Consider the following 14,095-nt stretch of genomic DNA (forward strand, 5'->3'; position numbering starts at 1 on the left):
CACAAGAGGGCAAATGGCCTCTTCCTTGTTCTATTTATTACGAGGTAAAGATAGAAAGAATTTTGGATAAAGCAATTTATATTTGGATAGGGCGGTGGTAGAGTTGCTGCCTTACAGCAAATGCAGCGCCGGAGACTCAGGTTCGATCCTGACTACGGGCGCCGTCTGTACGGAGTTTGTACGTTCTCCCCGTGACCTGCGTGGGTTTTCTCCGAGATCATCGGTTTCCTCCACACTCCAAAGACGTACAGGTTTGTAGGTTAATTGGCTGGGCAAATGTAAAATTGTCCCCTAGTGGGTGTAGGATAGTGTTAGTGTGCGGGGATCGCGTGGCGGCGCGGACCCGGTGGGCCGAAGGGCCTGTTTCTGCGCTGTATCTCTAAATCTAAAAAAAAAATCTAAAATTGAGTTGTTTCTCTTGGAGTAGAGATTGATGGGGACAGGTGGCCCATAGTTAAGGGGCAATGATATCAAGCTGACAGTCTTTGCTGCCACAGTTTACCGTGAGGAACTGAGGCAGATGCTGAAGGATAGGTTGTCGTGAACCAATGGTTCAATGCATTACTGGGTTGCTGGGGATGCTGCCTTACAGCGCCAGAGACACGGGTTCAATCCTGACTACGGGTGCTGTCGGCATGGAGTTTGCACATTGTCCCCATTACCTGCGTGGGTTTTCTCTGGGTGCTCCTGCTTCCTCCCACACTCCAAAGACGTAGATGTTCGAGGCTAATTGGCTTGGTGAAATCGTATATTGTCCCTAGTGTATGTAGGATAGTGCTAGTGTGTGGGGATTGCTGGTCGGCATGGACCCAGTGGGCCGAAGGGTCGCTTTTCACACTGTATCCCTAAACCAAACGAAACTAAACAAGTAGAGATTTCAATGGATTGAAATCGGTGTTATATTTTTAAAGTTATTCACATTTTTAAGTTTAAGAGGGGAGGGGAAGGAGGGAGTGGGGGAGTGGGGGAGAGGGGAAGGGGGGGGTTGAGGAGAGAGGGGAGGGGAGGGGGGGAGGAGAGAGGGAGGGGGAGGAAGAGGGGAAGGGGGGGAGGAGAGAGGGGAGGGGAGGGGGGAGGAGAGAGGGGAGGGGAGGGGGGGAGGAGAGAGGGGAGGGGAAGGGGAGGGGGGGAGGGGAGAGGGGAGGGGAGGGGGGAGGAGAGAGGGGAGGGGAGGGGGGAGGAGAGAGGGGAGGGGGAGGGGGGAGGAGAGAGGGGAGGGAAGGGGAGGGGGGAGGGGAGAGGGGAGGGGAGGGGGGAGGAGAGAGGGGAGGGGAGGGGGGAGGAGAGAGGGGAGGGGGAGGGGGGGGAGGAGAGAGGGGAGGGGAGGGGGGAGGACAGGGTGCTGCACCAATGCAGGAGAGGTTTGGGCCCAACGGGTCCACTTTGTCTAGTTATATCTAAAATGGCGCTGCAGAGGGGCCTGTGGATTGTCCCTCAGTGTTAATTGGATTCTCTCACCTGCTGCCATATGCATTGAAGATGTCCTGACATTTTTCCGTCTTCTCCCTGCCTTTTCCAGATCCCGAGTGTGCCGACTGGACTGTTTGTGAGTGCCAAGGTGAAGGCTGCTGTTTGATGCAGGTGAGGAAGCAAGACCAGGCTGTTGTGGATGGGCACTACGTGAAGTTCTCTGCCTCCTCTCCCCGTGAACCTGAACACCGAGTGTCCAACGACTCCGGGCAGGAGACCACTTGCTCCACTGCGACACAAGAAACTGCAGATGCTGGAGTCTTGCGTAGAAATACAAAGTGCTGGAGAATTACAAACCCGGAACGTCACCAAATCCTTTTTCTCCAGAGATGCTGCCTGACCTGCTGAGTTACTCCAGCACTTTGTGTCTCTCTGGAGGACATGGATAGGCAGTGTTTCGAATCGGGAGCCTATCCATATCCTTAGAGATGCTGCATGACCTACTGAGTTACTCCAGCACGTTGTTTTCTATGCTCTTTTATGTCTGTGCTTTTAGGAAATTGCCCAACTGGTCCACACATGTTTGCCCTGGGAACGATTTCCCTTCAATATTGATCCAATTCCCCTTTGAACGTTCCAAATAAATGGAATATTTTGTAACTTTGTTGGTGCCCAACATGTGACGTAGGGTTGCCAACTGTCCCGTATTAGCCGGGACATCCCATACATTGGGCTAAATTGGTTTGTCCTATATGGGACCGCCCTTGTCCTGTGTTAGGCCCAGGAGGGACAGTGTAGGCCCGGAGACCTGGGCGCCGCCTAATGGAGGTTGCATAGCAACCCACCTCCCAGCCCGGGCGGCCGCTATTGGTGGAGCGGGAGCATGTGGCCGCTGGCTGGGTGACGTCACCATTTGTCCCTTATTTGGGGGGTGAGAAAGTTGGACAACCCTAATGTGACGACTCTTTGCATACCTTGTGTATGCAAAACGTTGTAATGAACTATCATTCATGCAGTGCGGTCAAAAATAACGAGCAACAAATGAGTATATTGTGAAGGCTTGGAGCTGTTCGTGACTAGATTAGGTGGCATTAGAGAGAGATTGAGTGCTGGTGAGGTCTGTGTTGACAGTAAATGAGTCTCCACCTTCGTCCGTAGATTGACGTGAGCTACAACGTTTCCGGATCCAGTGGCCAAACCAGCGTTCCAGCTGTCGGTGAACCTGAAGGAACCGAACCTCGAGCAGCACCAACACCAGCACCTGGCTCGGCCCCCGGCCCGCGGCGACAACCGGCCAAAGAGGTCACGGCAGGACCGGGCACTGCACCACGGACAGACGACCCGGCCTCCGACCAAGATCACCAGGAGTACAAGATCACCGTGGAGGCCTGTGCCAGGTATGGCCACTACCCCAACACTGGCCCACCGTGCCGGCCCTTCAGTCCCAGCGGTGACCAACACTAGCCCACCGTGCCCCGCCTTCAGCCCCAGTGGTGACCACCACCCCAACACTAGCCCACCGTGCCCGCCTTTCCAGCCCCAGCTTTGGGCCACTACCTCAAAACTAGCCCACCGTGCTGGCCCTTCAGCCCCAGCTTTGGGCCACTACCTCAAACACTAGCCCACCGTGCTGGCCCTTCAGCCCAGCTTTGGGCCACTACCTCAAAACTAGCCCACCGTGCCGGCCCTTCCAGTCCCAGCGGTGACCAACACCCCAACACTTTCCCACCGTGAGGCCTGTGCCAGGTATGGCCATCACCCCAACACTAGCTCACCGTGCCCGCCCTACAATCCCTGCCACCCCCTCGCTCTCCCTGCCCGCCCTTCAGCCCCAAGCGGTGACCACCACCCCAACACTGGCCCACCGTGCCGAGCCCTTCAGTCCCAGTGGTGACCAACACTGGCCCACCGTGCCGGCCCTTCAGTCCCAGTGGTGACCAACACTGGCCCACCGTGCCCGCCCTTCAGCCCCAGCTTTGGCCAGCACCCCAACACTTGGCCCACCGTGCCCGCCCTGTCAGTCCCTGCCGTCTACCTCACTCTCCCTACCCACCCCCGCTCACACCTCCTGCCCACCCCATTCACCCTCACGCTCCCTGCCCACTCCTCCTGCCCAGGGACCATTTGACAAGTTTTTAATTTTTCGTTTAGTTTCGAGATACAGCACGGAAACAGGCCCTTCGTCCCAAGGAGTCTGCACCGACCGGTGGTCCGTGCACATGAACACGCTCATGCACTGGGAACCATTTTTACATTAACACCTACAAACCCGCACGTCTTTAGAATGTGGGAGGAAACCAAGGTTCTCGGAGAAAACCCACACAGGTCACGGGGGGAACGTACAAACTCTGTACGGACAGCACCCGTGGCCAGGATCGAACTCGGGTCCCTGGCGCTGTGAGGCAGCAACTCTACCGCTGCGCCATTGAAGGTTTTAGTTTAGTTTTAGTTTAGAGATACAGTATGGACACAGGCCCTTTGGCCCACTAATCGATGGCAAGTGGGGCAGCACGGTGGCACAGCCATAGAGTTGCTGCCGTCACAGCACCAGGGACCCGGGTTCAATCCTGACTATGCTTGCTCTCTGTGTCCGGGGCTTGTACATGCTCCCTGTGACTGCGTGAGCTTTCTCCTAGTGCTCCAATTTCCTCCTGCACTACAAAGACGTACAGGTTTGTAGGTTAATTATGCTTTGGTAAAATTTAAAATTGTTCCTAGAGTGTCGGATAGTGCTCGTGTACGGAGATCGCTGGTCTGTGCGTACTCGATGGGCCGAAGGGCATGGTGGTCGCTGGTCGCTGGTCGCTGGTCACACAGATCGCTGGTCTGTGCGTACTCGATGGGCCGAAGGGCATGTTTTCGCACTGCATGTCTAAAGTCAAACGTATCGACCACACATTCTATGCTATCCAGGTCTCACATCCACCTTTGCACACGAGAGGCAATTACAGACTTTAGAGATACAGACAAAGAGGAAACAGGCCCTTTGACCCACTGAGTCCACCTCGACCAGCGACCAGCGATCACCTCTGTTTAGATTCCATGCTGTATCACAAGGGACAATTTACAATTTTAGAGAAGCCAATAAACCTACAAACCGCAAATGTCTTTGGAGTGTGGGAGGAAACTGGAGCACCTGGCGAAAACCCACGCGGTCTACAGGGAGAACGTACAAACTCCGTACAGGCAGCACCCACAGTCAGGATGGAACCCGGGTCTCTGGCGCTGCAAGGTGGCAGGTCTGGCGCTGCAAGGTGGCAGGTCTACCGCTGCACCACCGTGCCAGCCCAGGGGTCAATTAACCTACAAACCTGCACGTCCTTTGGGGATGTGGGAGAAAACCGGGGCACCCGGTGGAAAAACACGTGCTTCGGGCCTGTGACGAGAGTCTCTAACCAACACTGTCCTGTGGTTTATTCTGCAGGTGGCTCCACTCCGGCTCCTCGAACATGGCGGTCCTGGAGGTCCCTCTCCTGTCTGGGTTTCCGAGCTGATGTGGAAAGTCTAGAACAGGTGTGAAACTTCAGTTGATGTTGGTTGTAAGCAGTACCATGTTAGAGCCCTGGGACTCAGGCAAGTCTCCAAGCCCTCACCATTTACATTTATCATTGACCCTCTGGAACACCAATGGAGTCAAGGTGACAGAGCGCAGAGTGGAATATTGCTATCGGGGATCTCATGTTCAATTGAAGTTATATCCTCAATGATAGACAGACAAAGTGCTGGAGTAATTCAGTGGGTCAGGAGACATCTCTGGAGAACAAAGGTGGGTGACTTTTCCTTCCTGTCTCTCTGAAGAAGTGTCCCGACCCGAAACATTGCCTATCCATTCTCTCCACTGATGTAGCCTGACCTGCTGAGTTACTCCAGCACTTTGCGCTTGCTCAAGATTTCAGCGTCTGCGGGTTCCTTGTGTCGCTCTCTTCTGTTCTCCCTCAACCTTGCACATCAGTAACTCCGTGCATCAGCAAAGCTCATACTGATGTACAGATCAGAACCACATCCGGGCCCTCTCCCCTCTCCCCTCTCCCCTCTCCCCTCTCCCCTCTCCCCCTCTCCCCTCTCCCCTCTCCCCTCTCCCCCTCTCCCCTCTCCCCTCTCCCCTCTCCCCTCTCCCCTCTCCCCTCTCCCCTCTCCCCCTCTCCCCTCTCCCCTCTCCCCTCTCCCCATTTTCTCTCTCCCCTCTCTCTCTCTCTCTCCATTCTCTCTCTCTCTCTCTCTCTCTCTCTCTCTCTCTCTCTCCATTCTCTCTCTCTCTCTCTCTCTCCATCCTCTCTCTCTCTCTCTCTCCATCCTCTCTCTCTCCCTCCCTCCCTCCCTCCCTCTCTCCTGATGCAGTGGGCCTGGGCAGTTGCAGTTCTGCACATTGGGATTGTGTGTGTGGGATGTGGACCGATGCGGGGGGGGGGTGAGATTGATTGGGGCTGCCAGCCAGACCCTGACTGCAGTGTGAGGCCGTTGTCCTTGGTGTGGGGGTGGGGGTGGGGGGTAGGGTGGAGAATCTTAGCGCTGTTGTAATTGGACTTTGCAGCTGTTAGTGTGGCATGATCGGTGCAGCATCTGGAGTTCATTTTGGTGGAGACTCGGTCTTGGAATGAATCTGTTTGGTGCTGTGGGCATCTCAGAGTTTAGGTTCCGGCCTCTAGGGAAAAGGATCCCTCTTAAAAACCCCTTGGAAAAAAGACCTCCGTCTCGCGTGCTCCTTGACTTCGATGTCCCAGACTCGGCCCCTCCACCGCCACTGGCCCCGGCAAAATCCTCGTGCTCATTCCCCTGAGGGATGGCAGATGCAATAAATTGCATGTTTAAAGCTTTATCCTCTGACCCCCCCACCCCCCCTCTCCTCCACCTCCCCCCCCTCTCCTCCACCTCCCACGTGTTAAAGTTCCTCTAGAATAATTAGATTGTGAGGCAGCAGAGCTCCCCCGTTCATCCCCCCCCCCCCCCCCCCCCCCGGCAGAGGGAACAGAGAGAGAGGATGTTACACAACTCATGTCAGAGCGACGGATGGCTTCAGTGGTCGGGCAAGAAGATTTACCACGGGTCTGAGGCAGTGGTTGCAATTATTTAGGTGAAGGAGAATGTGGAGGGGTAACTTTTTCACTCGAAGGCTGGCGGGTGTGTGGAACGAGCTGCCAGAGGAGGTAGTTGAGGCAGAGACGATCGCAACGTTTTAAGAAACAGTTAGTCAGTACATGAAGGTAGACACAAAACACTGGGTTAACTCAGTGGGACAGGCAGCGTCTCTGGGTGACGTTTCGGGTCAAGACCCTTCTTCAGGCTGATAGGGCAGGTTTGGAGAGATACGGGACCAAACGCAGGCAGATGGGACGAGTGTAGCTGGGACATGTTGGGTGGTGTGGGCAAGGTAGGGGCTTGCTTCCATGCTGTATGACTCTACTCTTCTGTTCCGATGTCAGGTGATTGAACGAGGCTGTAAGTTGTAAATGTGGTGACTCCTGGGTAGGGGTGCCAACTATCTCACTCCCAAATACAGGACAAGGTGACGCCACTGCCCCGCGCCCCACGTGACCTCACCCAGCCAGAGGCCACGTGCTCCCGCCTCCAACAATGGCGGCCGCCTGGACTGGGAGGCGGCGCCCGGGCCTCCAGGCCTAGACTGTCCGGAACTAGACTGTCTGGAGCTGAAATGTCGGAAACCTAGAGTGTCGGGGCCTAAACTGTCGGGGCCTAAACTGTCGGGGCCTAAACTGTCGGTGCCTAAACTGTCGGGGCCTAAAACTGTCGGGGCCTAAACTGTCGGGGCCTAAACTGTCGGGGCCTAAACTGTCGGGGCCTACAGTGTCCGGGCCTACAGCGCCCTCCGAGCCTAATACGGGACAAGGCCGGTCCCATACCGGACAAACCAATTAAGCCCAAAATATGGGATGTCCCGCCTAATACGGGACAGTTGGCAACCCTACTCCTGGGTGAAGCTGGGTGTGAGCACAGTGCTGCACCAGGAACCTCCGTACAGAAGTGTCCTGACCCGAAACGTCATCCATTCCTTCTCTCCAGAGACTCTGCCTGTCCCGCTGAGTCACTCCAGCATTTTTTTTTTTAAACCAGCATCTGCAATTCCTCCCGACACCTGTTTGCCGTCACTGGGCACCGGGCTGTGGTCAGGCTACCTGCACCCAGTGTGACCTGGGGCTGCCCGTGTCATTGCAGTGTGCCTTGGTGAAGAGGGGGGGGGGTGGGGGAGCTGTGGCCTCGGGTACTTTCCGCAGGGCTGGAAGTCTATTTATATGCAAAGCAAAAATGATGGAGCCCGAGGGAGCCCACCAGCCATGGAAACCAGAAGATTTATCCAGCGATTTAGAAACTGTAAATATCAGGGAAAGATCATTGACAGAATACATTTACAAGTGGTTGAGTATATTAAGGAAACTCACATTGGGACTGAGAGCTCTGAACTAAATCTGTTTCAACAAAATACGCCTCTGGCCTGATCTTTGGTGCTCTGTGTTGTCTCTGGAGTATCTGAGCTGGAGACCTGGGGTCTGTGCCGAGGGAACCCCCTACTTAGGCAAGAGAGGGGGGGAGGGAGAGAGAGGGAAGGAAGTGAGGGAGAGGGGAGGGAGGGGAGGAAGAGAGAAGAGGGAGAGAGAGAGAGAGATCTGCTCACTGGAGAGCACACAACAAAAGCTTTTCACTACCTCGCGACAATACACTAAAGTAAACTAGTTTAGAGATACAGTGCGGAAACAGGCCCTTCGGCCCGCCGAGTCTGTGCTGACCAGCGATCCCCGTGCCCAATGACCCGTTCTACATTTACTTTCATTATCTGCTTTGATCTGTGGTTTTCCACACCTTAACCTTCGATATTTCACCCTCCCCTGACTCTCAGTCTGAAGAAGGGTCTCGACCCGAAACGTCACCCATTCCTTCTCTCCCGAGATAGACAATAGACAATAAGTGCAGGAGGAGGCCCATTCGGCCCTTCGAGCCAGCACCGCCATTCAATGTGATCATGGCTGATCATTCTCAATCAGTACCCCGTTTCCTGCCTTCTCCCCCATACCCCCTGACTCCGCTATCATTAAGAGCTCTATCTAGAGATGCGCTGCTGCCTGTTCCGCTGAGTTACTCCAGCATTTTGTGTCTGTCTTCGGTGTAAACCAGCATCTGCAGTTCCTTCCTCCACACACACACACACACACACACACACACACACACACACACACACACACACGTCTGTGGAATGTGGGCGGGAAACCGGAGCTCCTGGAGAAAACCCACTGGGGGGGGGGGACGCACAAACTCCGTGCAGACAGCACCCGTAGTCAGGATGGAACCCGGGTCTCCTGCATTGCCTGTGAGGCGCTTGCCGCTGCACCACCGTGCCTTCACGGACATGGTGACTATCAACGGGACTTCAAAGGCTTAAAAAAACCTCTGGGGTCAGCAGAGCGGGTCGCTGACAGGGGTTAAAGGTTAAAAGGGACAAAGAATCACTGCGTTACTTCTGAGTCATTCACCGGCGAGCCCGTCAACCCGGCGCAACCAGGATGTCCGGGGGGGGAGGCCAAAGGTCACGTTGACGGGCATTTTAGTTTGCATTAACACTGCTGTAAGAGTGTGTATGTGATGTGTGTGTGTGGGGTGTGTGTGTGTGTGGTTTGTGTGTGTGTGTGTGTCTGTGAGTGAGTGTGTCTATGTGTGCGTGCGTGCGTGCGTGTGTGTGATGGCTATGTGGTTGCTTTGCTTTGTTTCCCTTCCTCTGCTCCCATCTGGTCATCCTTGCTTGGGTCTCTCTGACGAACCAACCCCACATTTGCACAGAGTGGACGGGACGACACGGCACATTCACAGCCCCACGCTCAGCCCTAGGGTCGCCAACTTCCTCGCTCCCAAATACGGGACAAAGGGTGACGTCACTGCCCCACGTGACCTCACCCAGCCAGCGGCCACGTGCTCCCGCTCCACCAATGGCTAGGGGTAGAAGCAGTGAGGAAGGACACTTCATCTCTCTCCCACCCTCTCTACCACAACCCTCTCTTCCCCCTCTCCTCCCTCTACCGCTACTGCTCTCCTCTCCCTCTATTGCTCCCCCTTCCCTCCCCCTCTATTGTTAGCTCTCTTCCCTCCTCTACCACTACCCCTCTCTTCCCCCTTTACCACTACCCCATTCTCCCCACTTTCTTTGGCTACCCCTTTCTCCCCTCATCTCTATCGCTACCCCTCTCTCCCCCTCTACCTCTACCCCTTTCTCCCCCCCCTCTCTATCTCTACTCCTCTCTCCCATCTTTCCCCGTCTCTCCCCCCCCCCCCCCCTCTACATTGTCGACCCCTCTCTCTGAGAGCCTGTTTCCACTCTGTATCTCTAAGCTAGACTGGAGGAGCAGGGGGTGGCAGGCAGGCAGGCAGCGGTGATTTGCAGGAGTGTGCTGCTGCTGCTGCCTGGAGCGAGCTTGTTGCCAGCACAGGAGGGTGCCTGGGACAGTGGGCAGGGGCGAGCTTGTTGCCAGCACAGGAGGGTGCCTGGGACAGTGGGCAGGGGCGAGCTTGTTGCCAGCACGGGAGGGTGCCTGGGACAGTGGGCAGGGGCGAGCTTGTTGCCAGCAGGGGAGGGTGCCTGCGCCAATGGGCAGGGGCGAGCTTGTTGCCAGCACGGGAGGGTGCCTGCGCCAGTGGGCAGGGGCGAGCTTGTTGCCAGCACGGGAGGGTGCCTGGGACAGTGGGCAGGGGCGAGCTTGTTGCCAGCACGGGAGGGTGCCTGGGGCAGTGGGCAGGAACTGGAGCGGTGACTTCCAACAGGCCAGCCTGTAAAAGCTCAGCTCTCACTGGGAAGCACAATTCTCCCTGGCGCCAGAGTGCAAAGGAACGTCGTAAACCGTCTGTCTGCGGCCAGTTACTGCCCTTCCATCTATGAAATATTAACTGCAGCCTTCAGGCCCTGTAAAATAAACCCCAACACTAAATGAAATGCGGCTCTTTGCTGGGCTGGGCTGGGCTGGGCAGAGAAGGTCCGGGCAGGGGTGAGCTGAGCTGGGCTGGGCTGGGGCTTGGCTTGGCTGGGCTGGAGCTGGGCTGGGGCTGGGCTGGGCTAGCCGGGCTGAGGCTGGAGCTGGGCTGGGCTGGGGTGGGGCAGGGCTGGGCCGGGCTGGGCTGGGCTGGGCTAGCCGGGCTGGGCTGAGGCTGGAGCTGGGCTGGGCTGGGCTGGGGTGGGGCAGGGCTGGGCTGGGCTAGCCGGGCAGGGCTGGGCTGGGCTGGGCTGAGGCTGGAGCTGGGCTGGGGTGGGGCAGGGCTGGGCTGGGGTGGGGTGGGGCAGGGCTGGGCTGAGGCTGGAGCTGGGCTGGGGTGGGGTGGGGCAGGGCTGAGGCTGGAGCTGGGCTGGGGTGGGGCAGGGCTGGGCTGGGCTGGGCTGGGGCAGGGCTGGGCTGGGCTGGGCTGAGGCTGGAGCTGGGCTGGGCTGGGGTGGGGTGGGGCAGGGCTGGGCTGAGGCTGGAGCTGGGGTGGGGCAGGGCTGGGCTGGGGTGGGGCAGGGCTGGGGCAGGGCAGGGCTGAGGCTGGAGCTGGGCTGGGCTGGGCTGGGGTGGGGTGGGGTGGGGCAGGGCTGGGCTGGGCTGAGGCTGGAGCTGGGCTGGGCTGGGGTGGGGCAGGGCTGGGCTGGGCTGGGCTAGCCGGGCTGGGCTGAGGCTGGAGCTGGGCTGGGCTGGGCTGGGGTGGGGCAGGGCTGGGCTGGGCTGGGCTGGCCGCGCAGGGCTGCCACTGTTGATCGTGGCCTTGAGTTGGTGCCACTTTGACTCCAGTTTGCTGTTTTATGGAGCTCTCCCAGAGAATGGCAGCGTTCCTGCCCCTAATGGCGGTGTGGCCTGGCTCTGTGTGGGGGCCTGCGGTTTAGCATAAAACAAACCTCCCCTTTGTTACTCTGCGGTTCAGCCCGTGTCTTTTTTCTGCCCTCGCCCTCAGGGTTCGTGAGCTCGTCTCTCACCACCAGGGCGGCGCGGTGGCAGAGTTGCCGCGCTTACAGCGCCAGGGTCCTGGGTTCAATCCCGGCCACGGGTGTTGTCGATACGGAATTTGCACGTTCTCACCGTGACCGCGTGGGTTTTCTCTGGGTCCTCTGGTTTCATCCCACACTCCAAAGACGTGCAGGTTTGTAGGTTAATTAGCCGCTGTAAAAATTGTCCTTAGTGCGCAGGATAGAACTAGTGTAGTGGTGATTGCAGGTCGGCGCGGACTCAGTGGGCCGCAGGGCGTTTCCACACTGTATCACTAAACACCTCTGAAGATTATGTGAACTTGCATGCATGCCTGCTTCTGTGCGTGTGTGCGTGTGAGTGTGTGCGTGTGCGTGTGCGTGCGCGTGTGCGTGCGCGTGTGTGGCGTGCGTGTGTGCGTGCGTGTGCGTGTGCCTGGGTGTGTGTGTGTGTGCGTGTGTGAGCATGTGCCTGGGCATGTGTGCAGGCACACCTGGGTGTGCGTGTGCGTGTGTTCGAATGTGCGTGTGTGTCTTCAGATCAGCCTTCACCCCCTGTGTGAGTCTGCGTGCTAGTGCGTTTCCATGCGTGTGAGTCTCTGAAGCTATCCGCATGTGTATCTGTGTGCATGTGTGTATTGTGTACTTTTCTGTATGTTTACAGCATTATACTCGGTGCTGGAGCCTCATAATTTTAATATCACAGTGGTGGTCCTGGTAAAGCACCCCCTGATATTAAATAAAGGTCTCTCACAAGATCGGGGAGCTGGGAGAAAGGTCATTTTAATAACTTTCTTTAATACATAAAACATTGTTGGCAGAGGGATATTCCGGGGTAGAGCATTCGCCTCCCATTCACACAGACTGTTTCGACCGACCGACCGCAGCACACTTATCTGTGAGATCAACCTTCACTGGGATTAGATTAACTCATTAATCCCTGCAGTGCCTTCAATTGATGAAGACAGACTGGCAAATGGAACAACAATTCCAACATTCAGCCCCTTGCCTTCTCCGCCTGGCCCTTTGGAGGGTAACATTTCATAAAACACTGGAGGCGTGAGGAACTGCAAATGCTGGAACCTTGAGTAAAGGTTATAGAATTAAAAGACGTTCCTTTAAGGAAGGGGGACAATTGACATTTGTACCATTTTATCAGTCAGAGGGTGGTGAATCTGTGGAATTCATTTTTCACAGAAGGCTGTGGAAGATGGCGTCCGGGCCTACAGCGCCGTCCGGGCCCACCGTGCCCACCGGGCCTACGGAGCCCACCGGGCCTACGGCGCCCACCGGGCCTACGGCGCCCCCCGGGCCTACGGCGCCCCCTGGCCTAATACGGGACAAGGGCAGTCCTGTACGGGACCAACCAATTTAGCCCAAAATACAGGATGTCCCGGCTAATACGGGACCGTTGGCAACCCTACTGATGACTCGGTGGGCCGAAGGGCCTGCTTCCACCCTGTATTTCTAAACTAAACCAAATTAGATTTAGATTTAGAGATACAGCGCGGAAACAGGCCCTTCGGCCCACCGAGTCCGCGCCGCCCAGCGATCCCCGCACATTAACACTATCCTACACACACTAGGGACAATTTTTACATTTACTGTACGTCTTTGAAGTGTGGGAGGAAACCGAAGATCTCGGAGAAAACCCACGCAAGTCACGGGGAGAACGTACAAACTCCGTACAGACGGCGCCCGTAGTCAGGATCGAACTTGAGTCTCCGGCGCTGCATTCGCTGTAAGGCAGCAACTCTACCGCTGCGCCATCGTGCCGCTGCAATGAAACTAATAGGAATTGCCTGAGTAAACATGTTACACTGTACCCTGTGAACAGTGGAGATGCTGGAGGGGCCAAAACAAATAATAAACAGTTCATACTGTAAAGAGAAAATTGTGGCCTCTCTTTGAATAACTTGAACATCACAAGCCTCTAAATCCCACTTCCCAGCTGGTTATTTTGGTAACTGGTTTAGTTACTTTAGTTTCGTTTATCATTATCACATGTACTGAGGTACTTTGAAAAGCTTTTTTGTTGCGTGCTATCCAGTCATAATTAATTTGTTCCCTAGAATATAGGCAAGGTTAACGATGAAATGGCGGGTTCCAAGATGGCGGCCAACCCGGGCGACTATTTGTGCGCTGGTCACAGAAGTGGTTCTGCAATCACGCGTTACAGTCGCTACACTCTTTAAAATCTTTTCTACAGCAATAGACAATAGGTGCAGGAGGAGGCCATTCGGCCCTTCGAGCCAGCACCGCCATTCAATGTGATCAGGGCTGATCATTCTAATTCAGTACCCCGTCCCTTCTTTCTCCCCATACCCCCTGACTCCGCTATCCTTCAGAGCTCTATCTAGCTCTGTCTTGAATGCATTCAGAGAATTGGCCTCCACTGCCTTCTGAGGCAGAGAATTCCACAGATTCACAACTCTCTGACTGAAAAAGTTTTTCCTCATCTCCGTTCTAAATGGCCTACCCCTTATTCTTAAACTGTGGCCCCTTGTTCTGGACTCCCCCAACATTGGGAGCATGTTTCCTGCCTCTAACGTGTCCAACCCCTTAATAATCTTATACGTTTCGATAAGATCTCCTCTCATCCTTCTAAATTCCTACTTTAACTATGATACCCTCGGACTGTCTTGGATCGAACTTTACTTGCTTTATCTTGCACGAAACGCTTTTCCCTTATCATGCATCTCTTCACTGTGAATGACTCGATTATAATCATGCGTTGTCTTTCCGCTGACTGGTTAGCAC

The 14,095-nt window shown here is 55.8% G+C and overlaps 1 pseudogene across 1 annotated transcript in view; it reads left to right on the plus strand.

Annotated features, from left to right (window-relative positions):
• Window positions 1-14,095, plus strand: part of LOC144607211 (C3 and PZP-like alpha-2-macroglobulin domain-containing protein 8) — a 42,411-nt pseudogene that overhangs the window by 2,322 nt on the left and 25,994 nt on the right. Inside the window, exons 2-4 of the transcript XR_013549078.1 lie at window positions 1,520-1,581; window positions 2,569-2,807; window positions 4,835-4,923. The product of XR_013549078.1 is annotated as a C3 and PZP-like alpha-2-macroglobulin domain-containing protein 8 (transcript). The remainder of the gene's footprint in view (window positions 1-1,519; window positions 1,582-2,568; window positions 2,808-4,834; window positions 4,924-14,095) is intronic.

Source organism: Rhinoraja longicauda, chromosome 28 (assembly GCF_053455715.1).
Source record: "Rhinoraja longicauda isolate Sanriku21f chromosome 28, sRhiLon1.1, whole genome shotgun sequence".
Taxonomy (NCBI): domain Eukaryota; kingdom Metazoa; phylum Chordata; class Chondrichthyes; order Rajiformes; family Arhynchobatidae; genus Rhinoraja; species Rhinoraja longicauda.